We start from the raw sequence: 24,726 nt of genomic DNA, 5'->3' as shown, positions 1-24,726 counted from the left end.
GCTAGTTTCTTCTCTAGGGAAAGGGCTTACAGCAACAAATCAGCAAGAGACCTATAGCTTATTCGAAAATTTGGTCAAATACACAAACATAAGCTTTGAAATGTGTGAGAAATGCTCAGTACCATTTAGCATTAGATATGCAACGATTAAATAGATTCCGTTTTCACCAATCTGAGGAGTCAGCAATTTCCCTTATGGGTATTTCATGATTGCATGTGTCTGATTTATACACGAGGATCATTATGAAGCATTGATTCTGCCATCAACACCTGGAAGCAAACAGTGTGTCCATCCGCGGTGCTGGCTGAACACATCCTTGAATGGTATACAGGCCCTCAAAAGAACGAGGCTCAAGCCAGCTAAGCCGGAGGTGGAGATCGGGAGGGTCATGGTTCCAGGCCAGCCCAGGCCAAAAGTTCATGAGACCCCGCCTCAACCAATGGCTGGGTGCAGTCTATCCAGCTACATGGGGAAGTATAAATAAGAGGATTGTTGTCTAAGCCAGCTCGGGAGTAAAGCAAGACCCTATTTCAAAAATAAAGGAAAAAGGGCTGGGTGCTTGGCCTTGAGGTATGGAGTTGAACACTCTCCCCCTAGCCAGTACTGCAAGAAAAAAGGTATCCCTGTATAGGGAATTTATGGTTTTGGTGGTACTGGGGTTTGAACTCAGGGCCTTATACTTGCTAGGCAGGTGCTCTACCACTTGAACCACACCTCAGCCCTCTGAGATTTAGCATTTTGCAAAGCATGCTCAATGGCACATGGTTTGTCAGATCAAGAAAGAAAGCAGTGGCCGCCATGTAAGTACACTTTTGTAGATGAACAGCTTAAACTGGTTGCTAGTTCCTTCTGAGGGCTGGGAGGGCGACCAGTGAAGGGTAGAAGGTACATTTGTTCCCCTGTAATATACTGTTTGGTAGTACTTAGATTTTTAACACATCTCTATTAAAATTTTTGAATAATTTAGATTCTCCTTTCACAAACTGCGAGATCGTTAGAATTTTTCGTGATGTCTCATCACTACTGATTAGTTCTGGGGCCTTGTGACTCTTCTGTCTTGGTTTCCCTGCCTGTAAATTGGCGTTGATGACCTCAGGCTGTCTCTTGGGATAGTCATGAGGACCAAAGGAGAACACAGATGGCAGCAGGCTTTGGCTGCCAGCATGGCCCATAGGACACAGCTGTCTGTGTTAAAGTGGCCCGAGCTCTGCCCAGCACCTGTCTACTACAGGGCAATAGCCCTGTAGATTCAGGGCCACAATATTTCAGCTGGTGCCAAATCATTTCAGCTCCAAGTGGCATTTGTTGGTCTGACGTTTATTGTATTGCAATAGAGGACCAGGTGGCAAGAGCTGTGATGTTGTTTTGATACCATCAAACTTCAAGAACCCCAGGAGGGGATGACTGCAAGTGGTGGTCATCGTGACCGTGACACCTCGCTGCTTTCTAGGGACCCACCATTGCACATAATGAATCTCACTTGACAGAGGTGCCACTAGGCTCTGAAGGGTTGAATTGACCCCCTCAAGGTGCTGGGCCAGAAAGCAGCTGAGTCCCCTCCCCCTAGCTCTGTCATTTCTTTTCTGCTGAATTTCTGATGAGTGCCTTTAGGGGGTCCCACTGGCTCAGTCTGCCTTGTCAGACCCCCTAGTCTGATCAATGTCTCATTTCCACACTGTCTGACCTGGGCTCTCTGTTTACAGCTGGTCTCCAAACTGCCCTCCAAGTATACCAGGCTAACATTTTGGCCTCAGCACCTGTTCCCTTCATTGTTTGCTCCAGCCCTATTCCTCTTGTCCTCCCAGTCTCTACAAGTCATTCTCACTTCTTTTCTGTTCCCTCTAACCCAGGTGACTCTGCATGGCATGGCACGGCAGGCTGCCTCCAGGGTGGCTCTCAGTGATCCTGACATCCTGGTAGTCATGCCTTGTGTGGCTTCCTCCCATACCCTATCAGGATGGGTCTGTATGCCCACAGACTGCAGGGAAGTGAGGGAGTGGGACTTCCACAGCTAGCTTGTAGGAGATACTGCCCCTCCCACCTGGCTGTCTCTTGGAACTCAGTGTGGGAGAAATCAGTAGCCATGGTGGGAGGCCTGTTAGCACCCTACAGAGAGGTCCAAAAGCAGGAGGAACTAAGGCCTTCCACCAACCACCAGTGTCAGCCTGCCAGCTATGTGAGTGGGCCATCTTGGCAATAGATCCTTCTGTTCCCCTGAAGTCCTTGGATGACTATAGCCCCGGTCAACATCTAGACCTCAGCCTCCTGGGAAAGCGTGAGCCAGAACTCCCCAGCTAAACTGCTCCTGACTGTAAAAAGCAGAAAGATATTAAATATTTAAAGTTTAAGGTGCTGAAGTTTGGGGATATTTTGTTACACAGCAATAACTAACTAATGCACATGGGTTAATTCATCTCCAAGAGTCAGGACATTACTTTTTTTTGTCCTTGCCCATTTCCTGGCTTGCCTGTGTTGTGTATGTAATCTTGTCTCTCCAACAAGACTGTAATGATCTCCATGTTTTGTAATTTTCCTGTATCTCCCATCATGCTTGGAGCTTGGGAACAGAAGGAGAGAGGCACGTCAGTTTTCCAGGTCACCATTTGTGAAGAGGAGGCAGGTGAGTACCTGAAAGACTCCCGCACAAGCAAGCAGATACCACTTGTCATTTGACTTGTGCTCTTTTCTTGTAAGTATGTGCTGTGACTTGGATGTGGCTTGAGTGTGTCCCCACAAGGTTCATGTGCTGGAAGCTTGGTCTCCACTGTGGTGATGTTAAGGTGGTGGAACCTTTAGAAGATGGGCCCTAGAGGGAGGTGGTTACATTAGGTCATTTGAATTGCCACCCTGCAAGGAATTAATGTAGTTCGTGAGGGGCTGGGATTCATTCCTTCAAGAATGGGTTGTTATATAAATATATGTATAAAGCCTGGCCCCTGAGTCTCTATGGTGTCCTGTGTCACTGTAAGATTGTGCCCCCACTATGAGGCCATCTGACATATCCTGCGGTAGCCAGAAGACCTTCACCAGAGTTACCATGTTTTTTATTTTTTTTAGGTTTTTAAAAATTTATTAGCATATAATAAATGTAAAGGGGGAATACAATGTGATATTTAAATGTGCTTACAATATATCTTAGTTAGATTTACCCCGGCCCCCCTCCATTGTTCTATTTCCCTCTCCCCACATTCAACAGGTTTCCCTCTTCTATTTTTATATATGGATACAAAATACATACCATATTCATCCTCATTCACTCTTTCCTTATTCCCGCCCCCTCCCACTGGTACCAATCCTCAGAAAAGACCTATTTTACCTCCTGCCCTTTATGTTTTTAAAAAAGTGTATATTGGTAGTTCAAGGGGTTTCATCTTTGTAGTACATGCCTGTATATATTGCAGCACCATGTTCTCAACTCTCTAAACGAAATAAGCCTCTTTTCTTTATGAAGTACCCAGACTCAGGTGTTTTGTTATGGCAACAGAAAATGGAGTAAGACAGTAGGCAGACAGTGAATACATACAGAATGCCTGCAAATTCACCACCTAAGACCTGAAAATCACCATCCCACTGGAGCGTTCCCCTGTGAGTGTTCCCAAATGTTTCTCAATGTGTCAGACTCATAACCAGCTTTTCTAGGTATCCTAGAGGGAGGGGGAAGGGAGAGGAGGGCTTTTACTTGCTCTGCTGAGTGCTATTCATGATTTATTTACTTGTTCCACACCCTTTCCAAAAATATTTCTTCTAAAGCCAGAGAGTGACACCCCCTCTTTCAACTTCTTAATGCTCAGTTCTAAATAGATGTTATGCTTAACCCCGCAGTACAATTTGGGAGTCATAACCATGCGGCAGAGGGAGCTGACACTGCTCCTTTTGAAACAGCCCCCGCCCCACCCCACCCCAAGGACGCATTTCCACCGCTGCCCAGGCCTCTTTTCCCTAAAGGCCACCCGTGGGAGGAGGGGACCCCTCCTGTGCTGTCCCCCGGCCCTCTCCCAAGCTGGCAGGATCCCTTTTCCAGACTAATAGGCACAAAAGGAGGGAGGAGGAGAGGCCCTTTGTGCCATGGTGTCTACACAGAGGCAGCCCCACTATGGTCTGGGCAGGGTGGGTGGAGGTGACCAAAGCTGCAATTATAACGCAGCCCGTTCTCTCCCACGAGAGAGCCGTTTTCACCAGGGTGTAATGAAGTCCCAGCTCATCCACCCTCTGATTTGGGTCAGATGAGATGAATTTTTAGCTTTTTTGGGACGTCGTGCCAGGAGGGAGGCGGAGGGCAGAACACTGGGCAGGAATAAACAATGACGCTACAGTTCCTAGAAGAAAGGCAGGAGGAAGCGGATGGAGCAGGGCTGCGGAAGTTTGCCCTTCGCTTCCGCCAGCCATGTCCTTGTTTCCGAGAAGCCATCCAGGTCCCAAGCCTTGGCTGTCACTCTGGCTCCCCTCTCTCTTGCTTTGCTCCTGATTTCACTGAATCTGCTCTCCCCATGGCTCCCAGAGCGTCAAGCGCTGGACTCGGCTCCACCTGCCTACCTGGCTCGCTTGCCTCTTGCTGGTTCCCTTGACCTTCCAACAACTGACTAGAAGACCTCACCGGTGTGCCCAACCCCCACCACCTTGGACTTATTCCATGTCCTCAGCTGAAATGCAGTCCCCTCCCAACCTCCTCACCCTACTCTTGCTCATCCTGTAAGTCTTGGCCCAGGAGTTACCTCCTCCAGAAAGTCTTCCTGAATTAGCTGTTTGTCTTCTGTGTCCCCAGTCTCCCTTTGAGGAAAGGAGGAAGGGGTTTATCCTGTGGTGAGGGAGGCAGGACACCGTGGAAATGGCTGTGGGTCATTTACAAAGCCTCCGGCTAATGTACATTCATTACTGAGATTGCAAAGGAGCAAGGAGTTCGTGCAGGGAAGCCTCTGCGGACAGGAGGGGTGGGGACACTTTCCCAAAGACAGAACAGCAAGAGGGACAGAGGTGAGGTTATTTACATACCCTGCCTGGAACATGGAGCTTCTTCCCTGACCCCTTCACCCCAGCGCCCACCACTGCTGCCAACAAGGGCCACCACCAGTGTCCAGCGCATCCGCCCTGGAGCTCCTCTCTCTGGCGCTCAGCTTCCGTCCCTTTTCCCCAGCACTCATCATGGGCAGTGAAGGTGGAGCCGGGGTCTGTAGACCTGAGTCCTCCAACTCCATGCAGGTGGTGAGTGGATCATTTCACGAACACATAACATGTAACTGGCTTTCAAAAGCTCGTGACAGATGGGGGGGGTTGATCCTTTATGAGGGGGTGTGAAATCATTCCTGAATCACACAAGGACAGGACAGCCAGCAGGGACCTGTGAAACTTTCTGAGCTCCAAAAAGGATGGTCACTTTAACAGGGATGGAGCCCACAGGATTAGGATGTAAGCCCCTTGATGGTGAGAAGAATCACTTTTCTGTACCCACCACCAGACAGAGCATGGAACTTCCCATCAGTAGGTATTTGACACAGTGTTTGTTAACTGACTCATTGAGCACACGTGAGCTACAATCCTTGAAGTAGTCCTATCATCTCTACCTCCCTGACGAGGAAGTAACTTGGGAGCGTAAGTAATAAAGGGGCAAAGCCATCAGTAAGCAGTAAGCCCGGGGCAAGACTGCTCATACGTAGCAGAGACCGTGAAGTGCTAAGCCCGAGAGTCACTAAACTCGAGCTAAGTCTCTCCAGGAAAAAATGAGGCTTACCTCTTCTGGTAAATCAGGATAAAAAGGATTTCCTCTGAGAAACTTTGGCCCAGCTGTGCTTTGATTTTGCTATAATTTCAAAAGGTAACAAAGACAGCCACTGTGGAACATCCCATTTTGAGCCCAGCACCGCCTTATCCACAGGAGGCATGGTCCCAGTACCCAGCAGAAGCCTCTAACTGCATTTAAGCACTGAGCCCTGCACCTGCTGTGGTTTTACCTATTCATACATACCTGTGATAGAGTTTAATTTAGGTTAGGTGCAGACAGAGACTAACGACTATAATAAAACAGAGTAATTATAAACAATCTATTGCAATGAAAGTTATTGAAACTTTTGAGTTATTTATTTCTGGAAATTTCCATTTAGTATTTTAGGACTGTGGCTGACCCTGGGGAACTGAAACTATGGGAGTAAAACCTTGGCTAAGGTGGACGAATGGATTCACAGTTGGAGAGGTGAGGGGTACTCTTGGAGGGGTTTGACTCCTAGGAAGGGATAGGAGAACAGTGTGAACTTGGCCCTTTGACCTATGTCATCTTATTTAGACATTATAATAATCCTGCAAGGTGGAGTTTTTCTTTTTTTTTTTTTTTGGTGGGACTGGGGTTTGAACTCAGGGCTTCATGCTTGCAAAGCAGGCACTTTACCACTTGAGCCACACCTCCAGTCCATTTTGCTCTGGTTATTTTGGAGATGGAGTCTCTTGAACTATTTGCGCAGGCTGGCCTTGAACCTTGATCCTCCCTATCTCAGCCTCCCAAGTAGCTAGGATTACAGGCATGAACCACCAGCATCCAGCAAGATGGCGGTTTTTACTCTTATTTTTCTACAGGGAGACTGAGGCAGGAGCGATAAGTCACAGGCCCATGACTGCAGTAGGTCGGGGCTTGTTCCATTCCAGGAATGCTGTTTGGCACAACTAGTGGTGGCTGGAAGAGCTGGGAAGGCTCCCAGGATGTCAGAGCTGGATGGGACCTTTTAAGGCCAAGGATGCTGAGGCTGGCAGAGAAAAACAATGTGTCCACCTGGCTATGGCAGAAAGTACAGCCTGTGCTTGTCCTCATGGCCAGGATGCTCACACAGGCACAGGGAGTCACATATCTGCTCTGGGACCTGCCCTCTGCCTCCCCCACTCAGCTCCCCACTGTGGGAGCAGGCCCAGGCAACAGTGGGTGGGAGAAGTTGGGGCTCAGCCAGCCAATGCCCCAGAAAGGGTTACAAAGTCACCATCCTTGCCCCTAAGTTTACCCTCCCTCCTTCCCACCATGCAGTGAGATCAGTAATTCTGGGTGTTTCTGGGACTTTCCTGCCTTATGCACTACAGTCCTACATCCCATAAATATCCTTCGTCCTGGGCAAGCTGGGATGGTCACCCTAAGCTGTCTCCTCCTTCTTGTATATATTGCCCACCTCCCCCAGCTTTTAAGGATCATGTGACCCCCCAGCTCCATGCAACAGTGTGGGCTTTTTGCTCTTGTCTTGAGGATCTGCCCTACCCCAAGTGATGACAAAGAACTGCTGTCACCGTGGATTGCTCAACCCTGGCACCTTTCTGTTTTGCCTGTGAGGGGGCAGCTGTAGCCTTGCCTCCCAAAGGGACATGGGACAAAGAGGGGTGGAAAATGGGGGAGAAAGAATGTGAGGCAAAAAGGAAGAAGAGAGGGAGAGAAAATAAGATTGAAATGTAGAGAAAAGAGAGAAAAGGAAGCAGGGACAAGGAAGGAATGGAGAGAGGAGAGAAAGAAACTGGTTGCCGTGGCCAGCTGGGGTCCAGTTTTAGACAGAGAGGTATCTGAGTTTTATGGCACCGTGGGGGTTACATAGTTCAATGCCCTCATTTCAAGATTTGGGGCTTCTACAACTGGAAGGTAAGGGCCTCCATGGCAGAAGTCGCGCCAAGCTCTTTTTGCATGTACAGAGAACTTTTCGTGGTGTCTTGTGTATGGCAGAATCTGAAGTGTTCCTTAATAAGCATGGTGACAATAGTGATACTGATCTCTGGCAATCCATCCCTCTTAAGCAGGTCTTTCCGAGTCAATGTCAACATGAAGTTGAGTAATTATCTTGGAAATTTGAGCAACCTGGTCATAAAGAATGAGAAGGTGGCCCCAATCCACTGGGAAACAGAAGCAGGGCTGGCTCTGTCCGTAGGCGGTGACTGGATGGGGTAGCTGGAGGGTGCTTCTCGAAGGTGTACCCACCAGGTGTACACCTCTATCAGCCTGGTGTGATGTCACCCAGCCTGCCATTCCAACCACTGGGAATTCCCACAAGGAAGATTTTAATAGGAGTTCTGCTGGCAGAAACCACCAGAGTTTTAACTTGCATTCCAGCAAGTTAAATTCCAGGATTTCTAGGTCAGTCCTAGAGTCATATATGTGAGCCCATCAGATCAGTGGCTGTTCTCCTTAGGAGACCCAGGGAATCTGCCCTGTGGACCTGGGCCCAGAGGCCATGCCACCACCACAGGCCATTTGTGTTGAATGGAAGATGGTGAGAGGAAGAGGAAGAAGAGGGAGGGTAGGCCCCTCGAGGAGAGGGGATGGAAGGTGACAGAATGGATACTTAAGTGACAGCCAGCGCTTCCAATGTACAGAAAAATAGTGGGAGACAGCCTGGTACAGAGAAGGAAAGACCACAGTGGGCTTCTCCCCACATCAGCATTCTGGGGTGTTCAATGTCCTCACTTCTTGCCCAAGAAAACGACTCTGCACTCAGATTTGGGCTGCAAGCATCTGACAGGTCTTTGGGTTTGGGGGAGGTCCCCATTGTGAAGCTTTGATGGTACCAAGCAGGACCCTGCCTCCCACTGAGCAAGAGGGGGCTCCTTCCTCTCCCCAACTGTGGGCGGTTAGTTCAGGAGCACATGGCCAGGCCAGCTGTGAATCTTAAGTGACAGCTAGCAGCTGTAGTCTGTGTCTTTTATAGGCTACTATGAACTTCGAATGACACAGATGCTGGGGACACCTGAACACCAGAGCTCTGCTGAAGATTTCCACTGGATATTAGATGTACACATGTACGTGTACACACACACACACACACACACACAGATGGGAAAGCCCACACTAAAGAAACCTGCTTAACTGTTGAACTTTGCATTTCTTGAACTTGTGTGATCTTTGCTTTGCCTAATGCTGTTTGACATGACTGGCACACCTTCAGTAACACTAGCATGGAACTGTGCTTTCCAAAGTTTAGAGTCCCAGGACTCACAGGAAAATGGTGTTTTTATGACAGAGAGAAGTGTGAGGCTCTTAGGAGTCGCTGGCCTGCTCAGCTGATACGAGGGTTCAGATGGTTACTATCTGGGCACGGAGCCTCTGGTTGGGAAGCTCTGATATGGAGGACAGATCCTCTGGGACAGAAGCCTGGAGGCCTTGTGCCTTGGCTCTGGCTTCAACCAGCACTCCCCTTCCACCCCCAAAGGTCGCACAGGTAGTTGTGGCCTCCTGAGGCCTCCTCCATGGCACTGCACAACTCCCCTTCATGGCTCTGGAAAGGTGATCTCAGCAGAGGCTGCCTGATGGTCATCAGAGATGGGGACAGGATGGGACAACTCATCTCCCAACCCACCCCCACCCCTGGAGTTGGCTCAGGGTCAGGACTTACCAGTGCTGCCCCTTGCCCGTCCTCCTGCTCCTTCCCCAGAGCTGGATCCAGCCCAGCAGACAGTGCTTCCCTCTGTGTGGCAGCCCTGTCCAGAGGTCTCTGGTCTCCAGAAGGTGGTGTCTGGTCTTTTCTTTACCTGCTATCTGGGCATCACCTCCTGGCTGGGCCTAACCTTTGGCTCCAGTGCCATACACCTCCAGAGGCCCACAATCCCTGCAGGGCATCTCTGGGGCCTGGGCTAGTGCTTACCTTGACCCTGCCATCTCTGGTTTGTGGCCCTGTCTCCGAAGGCCCTCACCTGCCCACAGCCTGCCTCATCCTGACTCTTTGGATGACAATCTGTGGCCAACATCACGTGTGTATTTAGTGTGCACACGCCCCACTGATGAGGCTGCCAAGCCCTTGGGGGGTGGGGGTGGGAGTGATGTGTTACTAACAAGATCAATCATTGTAACTGGGCTTTGATTTAAAGCAAAATCTATTTCATGAGCCATAGTTAATGCTGAGCAAGAGGCGAGTGTGCAGGGACCATGTCTGTAGATGATAGCATTAAGTGGGCAAAACCCAACATAAATGAAGCAGACACAACCTTACAGACACCAGCAGGACCCGGACATAAATCCAGGGAGTTGGCGACCACTGGGAGGCCTCCAACTCTCCTCTCTAGTTAGAGGCAGAGTTGATTTATAGCCTCCCCTCCCCTGTTCCCAAGATCTTAAAGAGTGAGTGTTCAGGTTGGAGAGAGAGTCTGAGCATGGTCTCTTGGTCCCAGACGCATACCTGTCCTTGAGCCATGTGGAGTACAGGAAAGAGCAGCCACTGGGTGTTAAGAGTCCTGTGTTTAAGATCTATCTCTATTTCCTCCCAAAATGCATGGCTTGGAAAGGGTGGTCTGTCTCTGTAAGTATAGGTTCGCTCTGTAAGTGAAGGAGTTGGTTTGACCTTGAAGCTTCCCTTCACAGATTTGCAATCCACAAGACTACAACAAGGAGCACGGCAACGGCAGATCTGGCTATGGGCAAATTGATGGGCTATCTATTCTACTTCTCTTATTTATACAATGAAATGTGTGCTCATTAATTTTATCTGTCAACCTGGCTTTGACTTTATGTGGGTGGGCCTCATCCAATCAGTTGAAGGTGTTAAGAGAAAAAGATTGAGATCCCCAGGGTAAGAGGAGCTCTGTCTTCAGGTGGCCTTCATCATGCTGCAACATAAGCCCTTCTCTGGGTCTCTAGTCCTGCTGGATTTTGGAATTGCTGGCTCCACCACTGCACATGTATACACACATACACACACACACACACACACACACACACACACACACACACACACACACTCTAGCCCTCCCCACCACCCCTGCCCATTGGTTCTGTCTCTCTGGTAGGATGAAGTCAGTGGTGCTGAAACTTGAGCCCTGTGGTCTTAACCAGGCTCAATTGACCTCCAGAACTATTTATTGTTGGTTTTTTTAAAATCATTGCCTAGACCCCAACCCCAGGCCAGTTGAATTTGACTCTGTGACGTCACATTGACCTTGGAGACTTTCAACACCCCATAGCCTCCCCAGGTGCAGCCAAGTTCGCTAACTTGAGTGTACCAGAGCCACTTTGGAACTGATTAAAAATGCACATTTCCTTGGTCCCCACCAGGACCTATATAGCAATCAGAGCCTTCCATCAGTCTCCTGGCCCCTCTCCCCTCCCAGCACATGCATGAGTCCACGGCTCCAAAGTTTGAGAGCCCTGGGCACAGACAGTCTCTCAAGCCTTTTGTGCACTGGCGATCTGCAGTTCAGACATCTACAGTGCAGACTCTAGGTAAGCTACACGGCCAGAGCATGCCGCCTCCTTTCAGGTGGAGGCCAAGGCTATCACAGTGGGATCTCCAAGGTGAAGCTCGTCTCAGAGCTCAGTGGGCAAAACTCAGCATCTTCACCAAGGGCGTGCTGCACCCACAGTTACCCACCTGCCTTGGTGTCCCTAGCCCCAAGGAAGGGCGCAGAGTAGGTGCTCCTGCAATTCTGTTGCCTGGCTGAGTGAATCAGTGACTGTGCTGTCCTAACGTCTGTGGCTCGCCCCTATCCAGGTGTTTCTGTGGGTGGCACGCCTTCCAGCTTGCCCAACTTTCCCTGCCACAATTGGAAAATGCACTTCCCTCCTTGCTGCCTCACCTCCTAGCATTTTCCAGGGCTCAGAGGACACTGTTGCCTTTGAAAGAGCCTCCGGTTCTTCTCTTCCCTCCACTGACACTCATCGCTGCACCTGGCTGGACCCAAGATATCTCATCTACCCTTGTCCATGCCTTTCCCTTGACTGGGAGCTGCCAGAGGACAGGCCTGGCAAACATGTAGAAGCTGTGACAACTCACAGCACATGCCCACAAAGTCCCTAATTGTAGTCAACAAATGCTCAAGGGAGCAAGCTGGATTCCTCTACAGCCCCATTTATTTGGAGCCTGGATTGTTAGGAACAAGACTGTGCTGTTTATGCGGCAACTTGAATTCTGCTTCTTTCAATGTCAAGCCATGCTCTTAACCAGCAGAGTGCGAGGATCCCCATTCCACTAAGAGCAGGGCAGAGGATGTCTCTGCTCTGACCTTGCCAGAGGCAGGATTAAGCCAGGGGGTAGATCAGAAGGAACGTCTGATCTGTTCTCTAGCACGGTAGGGTGACTGTAGTTAACAGTATGACCTCATGTACTTCAAAACAATTAGAAGAGATGGTTTTGAATGTTCTCACCACAAACAAATCGTAAGTGTTAGAGAAGACAGACATGCTAAATACTGGATTTGAGCATTCCACAATGTATCCAGGTATTGAAACGTTACACTGTACCCCACAGATAGGTAAACTCATTGTTAATTAAAACAAAATAAAACTAAAAGATTGGGAGAGATTGTGCAATCTATCGCCCAAATAGCAGTTTCAACCCAGCTTTGCAATGAGATTTTTAAATTTGGTCTTTTATGAGAAATTACTGAGAACTTTATATAAAGCCAACAAACGTTCCTGCTCTTTGTAGCTTTATTGTAGCTCTGCTCCTGTGTCTGAATAACCCCTCTCTCTGGCCTTGGGAATTCAGAGAACTCAGGTCTGGCCCCTGCAGGGCAGTAGAGGGAAGGGATTTGTTGGGCACCCTGCCCAGCCCCTTATAAATGAGACCTGGCAAGAGTCCTGGAATCACGGTCCCATTTCACAGGCAAGGCAACTGAAACTCAGGGATGAACTCACCCAACATCAATGTTTCTGTTCAGTGCAACCAGGACCCTAGCTTGGTGACTTCAATGGCCACCAAAGCAGTATCACAGAGACAGACAGGTGTCACCTCTACAATGATTCCACACATGTCTTTAAGCAGGTGCGTGACAAGCATTGCTAGGCATGTGGCAGTGAAAAAAAGTTGCCATCACAATGAACTTACAGTGTAGAGAAAGAGCCTGGATGGGGCCATATTTCTGGTCCAGGACCAAAGGCAGCAGAAGGAAGAGGTTGAGAACTCACAACAGTAAAGGAAGACTGAAGACAGGAAGGAGAATTTCACTGAGAAATTCTCTCTGTTGGCAGAGGTATTTTTAGGATGGCAGAAAGTGGGAGGTAGTTTTAGGATGGGTTGTTCTTCCCATTGCCCCTAAACCCCCTCCCTGTGGAGAAAGGAGGGAAGGTGGCACTCAATTGTGGTGGGGGAAGAGGGAGGAAGAGGGGAGGAATTGGCACACTGTTCAGAAGAGGAAATCTCCCTAGGCCTTGTCCTTGGGCTGGGACCCCAGATGTTTGACCCTGGCCAGCCCCCCTGCCGGCCTCCCCTCCACAGCCACTTCCCTTTTGGGATGGGAGCCTGGTGTTCCCTTCCTCCTCCAGGCCACATCTCTGTTCTCCCTTCAGGATGGCTTGAAAGGGAAGTTTATAAGAGGAAAAGGAATGAAAAGGATCCTATTTAACAGCACACACTGGGCAGAGGAACTTCCTGACAGGAACCCATGTGGAAGCCAGGCCCAGTTTGGCCATGGAAAACTGGTTTGGCTCAAAACTGGCCAGAGTGGACAGGAGCCCTCAGGCAGCTGTACATCGCAATTAAATTGGCCTTGTCCAAGTTCACTTTCTTTCTTGCCCCCTCAAAGCAAGCAGACACTATAATGATCTGCACACCACAGGGAGAGAAAGGGTACCATTTTTTTAAACCCAGGAGCGGGGAACCCTCTCTCATTTAGGTCACAGAGACATGGGGGGAGTCAGGAGTGGGTACAGGCAGCTGAACTGGGCCAAGTAGAGAGAGCTGCTACCACCAGGCACCCAGCCTGAGTCAGCCGGGTGGGGAGGGCTGGTGGCTGTGGGCAGGGGTGTCTATCTTTATTCTTGGGTTTGGGTGTGGGGTGCAGGAAACAATGTGAACAGAAGAGTCCTCAGGGCTGGGACAGGCACAGGGCTGGGCAGGTACAGGCAAGCTCCCAACAGGCTGCTCTTTGGGCCCAAGAATTAACAACAGGCACCACATTTGAACCAAGAAATGGCTTTTTCCTCCTCCCCCTGCCCTCCTCGCCTGCACCACCTAGGCTGGTCCTTTATCCAGGGCTAAACATGGCTGCAGCTGGTCTGTGGTCTCTGCCCCTGTTCCCCACCCCCTTTCTCTAAGAGCCAGGCTGGCTAGTGGCTGGCAGAAGTAGCCTGGTGTGGGTGGTTCAGTCCCTGCCCTGACTCTGCTGGACTTCTGTGCCACGTTTCTGCACAGTGCCCCATCCCTGCTCCTCACCACTCTGATTTGCCTCCTGTTGTCTCCAACAGAAACATCGGTTCATTAGGGTGACAGCGCTGTCCCAGTTCCTGTCTCTTGAGTCCCTGCTGGACCTGCACTAGGCATTCAGGCCTTACTGTGGTCTTTCTAAAGATAACCCTCCACCTTGGGTCAATCATTCCAAGAGGTCACTTTTTTCCTCCAGGTGACACTGCTCCCTGGAATGTGAGCTTTCACCCTGTGTTGGTGGCCCTCCAGTGCTTCAGTAGTGGGCCTGGAACATAGCAGGAGCTTAGGATGAGGACTGCACAGCTGGGAATACCCTAAGAACACCCGGGGCCGAGTGTCCACTGCCTCAGAAGCATCTTTATGTAAAGAGGTGGCCATTATGATGCCTTCAGGCCAGTTAGACACAGAACTCAGTTTTCAGACAGTGACCTAGTTTCCCAGCCCCCACAACCTTCCAGAGGTAGAATGGAGAGGAGAGAGACGGCATCTTCTCCAAGATGCTCTCTGTGGCCAAGCAGAAAACAGAATCAAAGCAGTTTTTAGTGGCAGGTCTCAGAGCCCTGCAGCCTGTGGAACACACTTGGTTCCAGGGACCCGAAACCCAGGTTTCCTGCTGTCAAAGTCCTTTCCAGGCAGTGATGGCTTTGTGATGGGTTACACAGTTATTAACACACTGGCACTTTTTAAAAACTCTCAAATTTCCCTTGGCCCTTTGACTCCTCTAGTTAATTAAATTCACATCTTTGCCAGCATCAAAATTGGTCATCTATCAAAGTGCTCAGAGGGGAGGGAGGTGCACAGTGTTCAAGGAGGGAAGAGAGGTGTTTGACGATGTCCCCACCATCCAGGCCTCTGTTTTCTCTGCACTGTCTCTCTTACCCCTCAGTGCTGGGGACGTGGTCAGGAAGAGACACATGTGGGTACTGCATACACATGGGTGCATGTTGCCATAGGGAGCATGCCAGATGGCCAACTCAACAGATTTTGGTTTCCTCTAGTCATTCTCTCCCCTTCTGTTCCATGGGAGACCAAGGACATGAGGCCCCAAAGGAGGCTCCCCAGTGTCAGCTGCAGCTCCTTGAATTCCTGTCCACAGAGGCCAGGCAATGTGACAACACTGTTCTAGGCCTATGCCCAACAAAGTGGCAGAGAGGACGAACCTTCTAGAACCTCCACTGGGTCTCCTAAAGCCTGGCTCTTCTTCTGCCTTCATGGGCTTGGAAGAGATCGTGGGCACAATGATTGCACAGTTCTGCATTGATTTATCCCCTCTCCTGCCTATGGTCTCCCAGGATTGCATGCAGGGCTTCACCTGCAGCTTTTGGGAGAGAAAGAACTCTCAGGCTTGCTTTGGGTTGGCAAGCGGTAGGGAGCTCCTTTCTGCTTTTCCCAGCTTTGCTTTTTGTTCTTTCTGCATCTGAACGTCTGAGAGTAAGAATGGTGGGTTTAAAGAGAGGAGCCTTGTGGGGCCTCACCTGCTCTGTCACTAATCTCTCAGCACCTGCAGAAATCGGAAACACAGAGAGACGCCCATCCTCATTAATGCCTGCTCACCTATCCCGACTGCACATATAATCCATCTACACACACCTACAAGGGTGCCTGGCCCTAGGACCAGAGCCTGCCCTTGAGCCCCGCCCCCTCTCCTCCCCTCTCTCCCCCCCCCCCACTCCTCCTCACACCTGCTCCTCTGGCACAGTTAGCAAATGCTGGCTGGACAAGCCCTAGGCCAGGAGATGTGGGGGGATGTTGAGAACCCCACTTAATGAGCTGTTTCTCTGTCCTGCGGACTTTATTCCTGTGGCCTGATTTAATTTAAATTTCACAAGAAGTTTTTTTCATTTACAAGACCAAGGCTCAATAAGGGATTGAAGGGATTGACAGTCTACTAAATGCAGCAGGTTCTTTGTCAATAGCTAGAAAGTTCAAGGTGGTAAGGACCTGGAATAGAAAAAGAAAGTTCTGGGGTGTCTAGAGGAGGGTAGGTGGGGGAGCGTTCTAGGCTATGAGAGTGGCAATGCTAAGATCCAACTTGGATAGGGAGGGCTGCCCAACAGAGGGCATGTGAAAGGGCCCATTTTCTGTATTCGGGCTATATCCAGGACACTGGCCAAAAATGGCCCCTGCTTCCCAAGCCCTCTGCCAGCCACTGCAATCATGGTCAACTGGTTGCCTGAGCAACTGATTTCTAAAGCAGAGACAATGCCTGAACCTGTGGGCGGGAAACAGAGTGTGGGGCTCTGGGCTTACACTTTTCTCCTTGTGGACCCACTGAACCCTTGGGACAGCTTCTTGTATGGGATGGGGCGGGGGAAACATATGGTCCCTAGACCCCCATCCAGAGCCCTGACCACTCTTACTTTTCCAACTAATCCAAGTCAGGAAGGAGCTTCAAATAGGTACTAACCTAGCTGTAACACCACTTTCTAACCTGTGTGTGTCTGTGCTCAGCCAAGATAGCACCCAAGTCCCTTTTTAGCAAAGGCAATAGGAATACACTAGAAAGAAATAGATAATATATTGTTAAGAGGGGGGAAAAAAAAGCATTGTATCCTCCACTGCTTTTCCTTATTATGCAGGCAATCCAGGTTCATCTCTTAAAAATCAGAAAATCGTGGGGCTGGGGGGAATTGAATGTTAACCAAAGAGTACAGATGTTAGCTAGACAAGATGAATATGTCTGAAAATCTAATAAGTAGGATGATGAGTTAATAATAACATACTGTGTACTTGATTTTTTTCTAAGATTTGATTTTTTATCAACATGAAAACTATACCTATTATAAGACAACAGATCTTCAGTATTGTCACCACACACATGTACAACATGGGCCCCCAGGACCTCCTGCCTGTGGCCATAGTAGGGCTGGGGGAAGAGGCTGTGGTTTTACTTCAAGGTAGATTGAGCACTGTACCTCAATTGGTAAGAAAGCCAGGACTGGTGAACTGGTACCCAGGTACAGGGTGGCAAGCTGTCTCTTCAGTCTGTTCCTCCTCTGTGGCATGCTGTGAGAGAGTCCTAATGACACAATTAGGAATAGGGAGGAGATGCCAGGGTTATATTATCTCAGCTTCTGAACAATTACCCTGCTGGGTAGGTTTGGACCTATTTTATACATGAGAAAACTGGGGCTGTTAAGTGACTTATCGAAGGTCTAGAGAGGATTCCTTTGGTCATGGAGCCACATGTACAAATTCCAACTGTCCCCCACAAAAGTACCTGGTGCCAGAGACTAGCTGGGGTAGTAAGGTTGTTATAAAAATCAAGCTATATGCCCTGGATTTAAATTTCACAAATTGAGTGACTGTCTCGCTGAGACTCAATGTTCCTGAAATGAAAGGGCAGACAAGACCAGCATTTCTAAAACTTTTCCCAGTTCTAATGCAGTGTGACATTTTTCTTCATGACTAGGATGTCATGAAATGTGTAAACCTATAATAATTTTATCCAACAATCCTTATTCTAATTGTATAGTCTTGAGAGTTTCCTCGAGCTCTGTTCATCCCGACTTAACAGGGGGTGACTGGAGATGCAGAAAGGACAAACTAGAAGACAGACATGCATAAAGTTGGGGCCAGGTGTGCTGGGTGTGCAGATGGAGATGCACAGCAGCTTCATTGCTTCTTTTCTCTATTACTCTCTTCTTTTACTTTGCTTCTTTTCTCTATCTTTAAAACTTTAGTTCTAAAGTCTTTTTTTGTATTCTTTAAAGTCTCTTTCCTTAGACCTGCACTGTCCCGTTTTCTTTAGCTTTCTTAAAGTCTTGGTGCTCAGACTTGCACTGTCCATGTTTCCTCTAATCTCTAGCATAACTCAGCAGCAGCAGTGTCATTCTCTCAAGCAGCACACCAATCCATCCATCCCCCATCAAAAAACCTCGCATCCTCCTTCAGCGAGTCTTTTATATCCAGTGTTAAACAAGGAGGTGGAGCAACAGTTCTCTGGGAGGGGTGTGACATTGTAACAAGAGAAGCCTGCATTTCTACTTCTCTGAACATAAACAACTTAGGAAAAGCAGCTGTGCTGCATTTTGCACTCTTTTGCGGCTGGGGCCACACCAAACTCAGCCTGTAGATCATTGAGCACAACTGTGCTTATGTCAAGTTCTCATAGGCTTCTCTATACTGTGCTCCCCACAGTATAGGACACACATTGTTACTTTATTCTATTCTATTTTTCTTCTTTCTTTTTTTTTTTTAAGCTTGAGGTTATAACCTACCAAGTTGGTCAAATTGCCCATAATAGGGTGCCACTTGCATTTTGGAAAACACTGCCCTAAGCATTTGGGTTCTAACTGGTAATCCAGAGCTGACATCTCAGGGGCTAGTACTCCACGAGCCCCTCAGCCTCAGCCCAGCATTCTTCCCTGCTCAGCAGCCCCTCGTCTTCTCTCTTTAGCTCCCTGCACCTCCTGCACACTGAGGAACAGGCAAAGCAAGCACAACACACTTCTCTCCACCGCAGGAACCCTGGACCAGAGAGAGGAGGCAAGGAGCCTCTGACCCCACACGAGAAGAGCCCTATTCTGTAGTCTGTTTGCAGGACGTGAAAATCTCTCTATAATGACTGAATGCTTCCCTGTAATGGAATTTGTCCTAAAAGGCTTTACTGCCCAATCCAGCAGCAAAAACATTTTGGAGCCCTGGCAAAGACAAAATTAAAGAAGCTCCCTTGACTATAAATGGAGCCTGAAGAAGGAAACCCCTCTGTGCCTGTGGTGATGAGGTTGTAAAGAACCTTATCTAGCAGCCCATATTAGGACCTTATTTTCCCCTTTTATGTCATCCCTGAAGAAAGGAAGCTTTGCCCTGAGGGTGGGGAGACCAAATCTCACATTGTGAGCCATGAACCAGGCTTTACACACAGCCTGACCATCTCTCCAGCATTATCACAGGACAGCCTCCACCCTCTTCCCACCCAGTGCCTGTGTGAGGTCTCCACACAGAAAACTTCCAGAACCTTCTCTGGACATTAGACCTTCTCTGCATCTATCTTCCTTATCTACTGTCCCAGAATAGATGTTCCACGTGCTGAAGGATGGCTCTGGGGACTTGAACATGGGGTTCGTCCCCAGCCTCAGAGAAGACAAGGAAAGATGTGAGAGGTGTCAGGGGAAGGCCAAGCCTGGCTGATGACAGAGGCTCATCTTTGGGGACCTTGTCCTGGGGCAGAGAAGGGAACCAGTAGCTAGGGCCCAGAGGTTGGGCCAGCAAGGAATGAGGTCCTGCTGCTGATGTGTCTGTCGTCCCCTCCCCATATGGGAGTTTTAGGGCTCTTCCACCTGTTGTCCCAGTGGATAAAGGGCTGCTTTACTTCACACGTTCTTTTATCTTGCTTTTCCTATTAGGCTTGTCCTCTTAGCTTGAGGTTGGCTCCTAGGAGTGGTTGCAGGTGGCTCTGAGTCCTAACCAGCCTTCACTCATCTCTCTCTTGTTCCTCTGGGCTGGCTCCATTGGGCACATCTGCCCATCCATCACTGGGTATTAAACACACACCTAAAGCCCACATGTGCCTGGAGTCATAGAGGAGTGATGAACAGACCTCACAGCCTGTGCTTCTGCAGATTTTCACCCGGAGTGCCCAGCAGGGGCTCCCCACAACTCTCAGTGGACTGAACTCTCCCTCACGCTGCTCAGTTTCCTTGGAACCTAGCCTGGATAGACATGTGGCAGGCACTGGGGGAGTTGGTGGCTTCCTGAGTAGGGGCTGGTATCTGGAATCAGGGAAGGCCTCTGTCACCTTAACTCCTTTCCTACTAAACCCCCAAGTCTCCCCAGCTGGCCAAGGTCCATAATTCCACAATTCGACCTTGATTCCTTTGAGGAGGCCAAACCCAAACCATCTCCCCTACCCTCGGGAGTGGCGTCGTTAAGTCTTATCAGTCAATTGCATCTTAGAATGTATGAGTTCATTCAAACCAACCCAGCTGAACTCAAAGGCCTCCCTGGTGTCATGTCCTCTGCAGGGCCTTTTAGGGATGACATGGGGGAGAATACATAGTCCTTGTTTTCAAGGACCCTGGGGTCTTTCCCGAGAGCAGGCTTTGGAGGTGGGGACAGAACTGTGCTGGAGAAAGGAAGGTGAGGAGGAGAAAAGCCCCCCCCTCATCCACACATGCTTAGCCTTGTGATGCATGCCCAAGGGTTCACCACTTTTTCTCCACAGATTTTCCTACCAAAGAAATTTGTCATGGGCCAACAGACATGGTATGTCCTTCCACATGAACCAACAGGGAGGAGAGGACAGAAGACACAGCCCCCAGACCAGGGTTTAGACTCCTGCACTATTGATTAGTTGTGTGACTCAGCAAGTGACATTCTCTCCACGCCTCTGTTTTCTCATCCATCAAGTGGGAAGAATAATAACAAAACCGACCTCCTAGAGTTGTGAAGATTGACAGTTAATGATATGAGTACGTAGAACAGCACCTGCCTATAGGAAATACTCAGTAAACAGTAGCTATCATAGTGAAATAAGAAACATCTTCAAAGAAAAACAGTGCCAATCACACAGAATGGACTTTGAACTTTCTGTCTGGTGTTATAGATAGATAGGCTCTGAGATTCTTCAGAGACTCCTATCTGCCTGGCCAGGGTCCCTGCTCATCTCCAGCACAGATTCAGTGACTCTGGCCTTGTGGGGGGCCTCTGTGGGGCTCAGGCCATCTCTCCAGGTCTCTGCCAGGATCCCTGATGCTGCCCATCCAGGCAGAGGCTGGCAGAGGTAGGCAGCGGGCTGGCTCTCCTTCCTCCGTGCTTGCCTCTATTCTGTACAGTGCTGGCTGAGTCATCTCCCAGGCAAGTGACTTGAACCACATCACCCTCCTGCTCAGATACCTTCAGTGGGTCCCCACCCATGGCATGAAGGACAATTCCTTAACTGCCATTCATTTGCCACCCCCTGCTTCCTGGTCTTTATCACGGTGTGCTCTTAGTTGGTGCCCTGCCCTGTTCCGAGGGCTCCCAGGCTATTATTTCATTTAACCCGCACAACAGCCTCATGAGATAGATACTATGATCACCAATTTCATAGATGAAGACATTGAGGCACGCAGAGGTTAAGAAATCTACTCAAGTTCACATGGCTAGGGAGAACCGGGCTCCACATCTACTGCTCCACAGGGCCAGCGTTCCGTAACCTGGACCATTCTCTGTTCTCCCATCAGTACCTGGAATGCCCTCCTACCCTCACCCCTGCAGAATCTGCTCCTGCTGTAACACAGCCCTCACTTCTGTTTCCTGTAAGATGGGTGTAGAGAGCCTCAATGTGTACAGAGAAGCCACCTTTCGCTCTTTACTGCCTTGGAGACACACCAACTTTATTTTACTCCTCTCGCTGGAGTCTGGGGCTCCATCTTGTGTATATTTTACTTTCCTGAGTGGGTTTAAGTACTGTTTATTAAATAAATGACCATATAACGTGCAACAGATTTTAACCTTTGCAAACACTCGGATGTTGCACATCTTATTTTGTATGCACAACTGTGTGTTGGAGTGGGTATGGTTAGCCCATTTTTCTAACAATAATAGCTACCATTTGTTGAGTGCTTACTCCATGTGAGGCACTGTGTTAGTATATTTCTTTAGTAATTCTTCCCAACTGTTCTGAGAAGTAACTGCAATTATTCCCATTTCCAGATGAGAACACTGAAGTCGAAATGTGAAGTGATCTGTCCAGGATCCTGGGAATAGCTTGTAGCAGAGCTTGGGACAAACCTTAGGTCCCCCAGTGCAGGCTCCTCTACCTTGATTCTTTGCTCTCAAGGGCCCACCATGCTCCAAGACTGGGGCCCAAAAGCAACAAGGACATCTGAATTCAATGAACCATAAGCAAGCGCTCAGACAACTTCAATGTGCTCAGGAGATGAGACAGCGGATGCCCTATAAAAAGGTGAATCCTCCTAGTCAAAGACTTGAATTCAGTGCTGCCTTAGGATTCCTGCTGGTGGTGGAGTGGCAGGTTACAGAGCCTTTGCACTCACAATGAGCTCTTCTCATTCCTATTCCTCTCCTGCCTCTCTGATTTGACTCGGTGACCAGAGCTGGGACCCTGCCTGGTGCTCTCTGTAGCACTCAGGACTCATGGGTGGCAGAGCCCAAAGGGGGCCTTTCTTTCCAAAATGTTCTTATTGCTTCCAAAATGCCTTTTCTCCCTGTTCTATTTAGTTTTCTCTTTTCTACACTTTAAGGCTACAATTTACTTCTTAGAAAGACTAAAACAGTAGATTTACAACCATTCCGAGAAGTACATATGCAAATATGTAAGTATATGGTTGGGCCAAGTCAACGTTTTACTCTGAACATCCACCTTCAACCAGATACTGGCCATGCAGAGTCCACAGGACTACACAGGTCTAGAAAAAGAGAAATGGTTACAATAAAAGCATGAAGATTTGATCTGTGACTTCTTTAGTCTCACAATCTAACTAGGTGTAGTGACATGCCCAGAGAAAGAAGCTAGGACTCCAAAGTCTCTGGTTATTTTAGGAGCTCAAACTGTGGACACGTTGCTATGAGTCTAGGCTGTAAGAGAAATTGGCCTTGAATGATGAACAGCAGTTAAAGATGAATAAGTTTCAGGCAGAGAAGGAGCTGGACAAATATTCTACCAAAAAAGAAAGAAAAATAAATTGAGTATGGTCGTTCATATCTGTAGTTCCAACACTTTGAAAGCTGAGGCAGAAGGATCCAAAGTTTAAGACTAGTCTGGGTTACAGAGCAAGAACCTATCTTGGAAGGAAGGAAGAGAAGAAGGAAGGAAAGAAGGAAGGAAGGAAGGAAGGAAAGAAGGAAGGAAGGAAGGAAAAAAGGAAGGAAGGAAGGAAGGAAGGGGAAGGGATGGGGGAAGGAGGGAGGGAAGGAGGGAGAGAGGAAGGAAGAGAGGGAGGGAGGAAGGCAGGCACTCCCCCCCAAAAAAACCTCTACAAATTACAAACCACAGGAACAAAGAAATAAATATATGTGATGTACTCAGTGTATCAGTCGGTTCCATTTTGGTTGGTGTGATGGATTGATAGAAGAAAACTGTGGGTGTGAACTTGGCAGTGGAGGTGGTGGGGGGTGGGGGTGTGTGGCTGAGCATCTTCAAAGCCAGACTGAGGAATGTGACCTTTGGCAGGTAATAGCTACTGAAGACATTTGGATGTGGATGCCAGAGAGATAAGTTGAGAACACAGTTCACTTGGTGGTGTATGTGCCCCCTCCCTGAGCCTGGGAGCTTCCCTATTAATCACATAGGGAAGAAAAAGTGCCTTGACAAAAGTGTTAAAGCCATTATTCCAATTAATTAGAGTCATGTAGATGCTTGTTAATCAAGGATTCCTGCTCCACCTCAGATTTAAAGAGTCAAGTTCATAGCTAGCATTTGTTGACCGTAACGCAGAGAAACTAAAGCAGATACCTTAAAGCAACTGAGGCCAATAGGAAAAGGGGAACAGGTACTAGAGAAAAGGTTAGATCAAAAATAATTAACCTAGAAGGTAACACCCACGCACAGGAAATCAATGTGAGTCAATGCCCTGTATAGCTATCCTTATCTCAACCAGCAAAAACCCTTGTTCCTTCCTATTATTGCTTATACTCTCTCTACAACAAAATTAGAAATAAGGGCAAAATAGTTTCTGCTGGGTATTGGGGGGGGGAGGAAGGGGGCGGAGTGGGTGGTAAGGGAGGGGGTGGGGGCAGGGGGGGAGAAATGAACCAAGCCTTGTATGCACATATGAATAATAAAAGAAAAATGAAAAAAAATAAAATAAAGAGTCAAGTTCAAAGATAATGGCCCCAGAACTGTAGTTGCTCCAGCTTCTCATGTGACTCTGATGTACCTAGTCCTGGAGTTTCTCACACTGTCCCATGCATGCTGAGCACCTGGGGATCTCACTACACTGTGGATTTTGACTCCAGAGTTCTGAGGTGGGGCCTCAGGGTCTGTGGTTCTAATTAGCTTCCAGGTCAGGCCCATGCTGCTCATTTAGAAGTCACATTTTATGTAGAGTTTTGTCCTAAATCTAAATAGTTGTTCTTCACACTATAAAGCTTTAAAAAATATATACTTCCACCTTCCTAACTGGCCAAATGAATCAAACTCTCTGGAGGTGGGGGTCAGGCTTGGGTATAGTTTACTTTTTATTGGTGCATATTACTTGTACATGTGAGGGGCTTCATATATTATACTTTTAAACATATTCATGTCCTTTATTATTCTTTCTTATCCTCTCTCCCCACTCCCTTTTAAAATCTTTCTTACAATTTTTAAATGAATTTTATTGTGACCCTTTCATATATGCATACAATGTACTTCTGTAGTTTAAAACTCACTAAGTGAGCCTACTCATCAGGTAAGGTTGAGGTTGACCATCCCATAACTCTGTAAGGTAAGGCTCCTCTCTTCCCAAGACTGTCCTATGATTCAGCACAGGTTATTGGCATGAAAGGTGCTTCCTGCTCTCTACCCATGCCTGTTAAGCCCACTCACCCGGTCCCACCACCTCCCAACCCTGTGAGGTGATGCCAGCCCGAGTGCCCAAAGGGCACATGGATTTATAACTCTCTGGACTCCCATAGCACATGCTGCCCTGGGTGCCTCTTTCCCCTCTGGAGTGGTGCTGCCACATGTACAACTTCAAATTATCCTTTGCCACATTGA

At 48.5% G+C, this 24,726-nt stretch overlaps 1 protein-coding gene across 5 annotated transcripts in view; it reads right to left on the bottom strand.

Annotated features, from left to right (window-relative positions):
• The window catches only part of Zbtb7c (zinc finger and BTB domain containing 7C), a 326,604-nt gene that overhangs the window by 31,398 nt on the left and 270,480 nt on the right, over positions 1-24,726 (bottom strand). Inside the window, exon 1 of one of the 5 annotated variants that reach the window (XM_074069859.1) lies at positions 9,342-9,825. The exons of the other annotated variants lie outside the window; for them this stretch is intronic. The gene's annotated coding sequence lies outside the window, so the exon portion shown is untranslated. Of the gene's footprint in view, positions 1-9,341; positions 9,826-24,726 lie in introns of those variants that run through there. 5 annotated transcript variants of the gene reach the window in all.

This window comes from Castor canadensis, chromosome 4 (genome assembly GCF_047511655.1).
Source record: "Castor canadensis chromosome 4, mCasCan1.hap1v2, whole genome shotgun sequence".
In the NCBI taxonomy this organism is placed as follows: Eukaryota; Metazoa; Chordata; class Mammalia; order Rodentia; family Castoridae; genus Castor; species Castor canadensis.
This window is presented reverse-complemented; position numbering and strand designations above follow the sequence as displayed.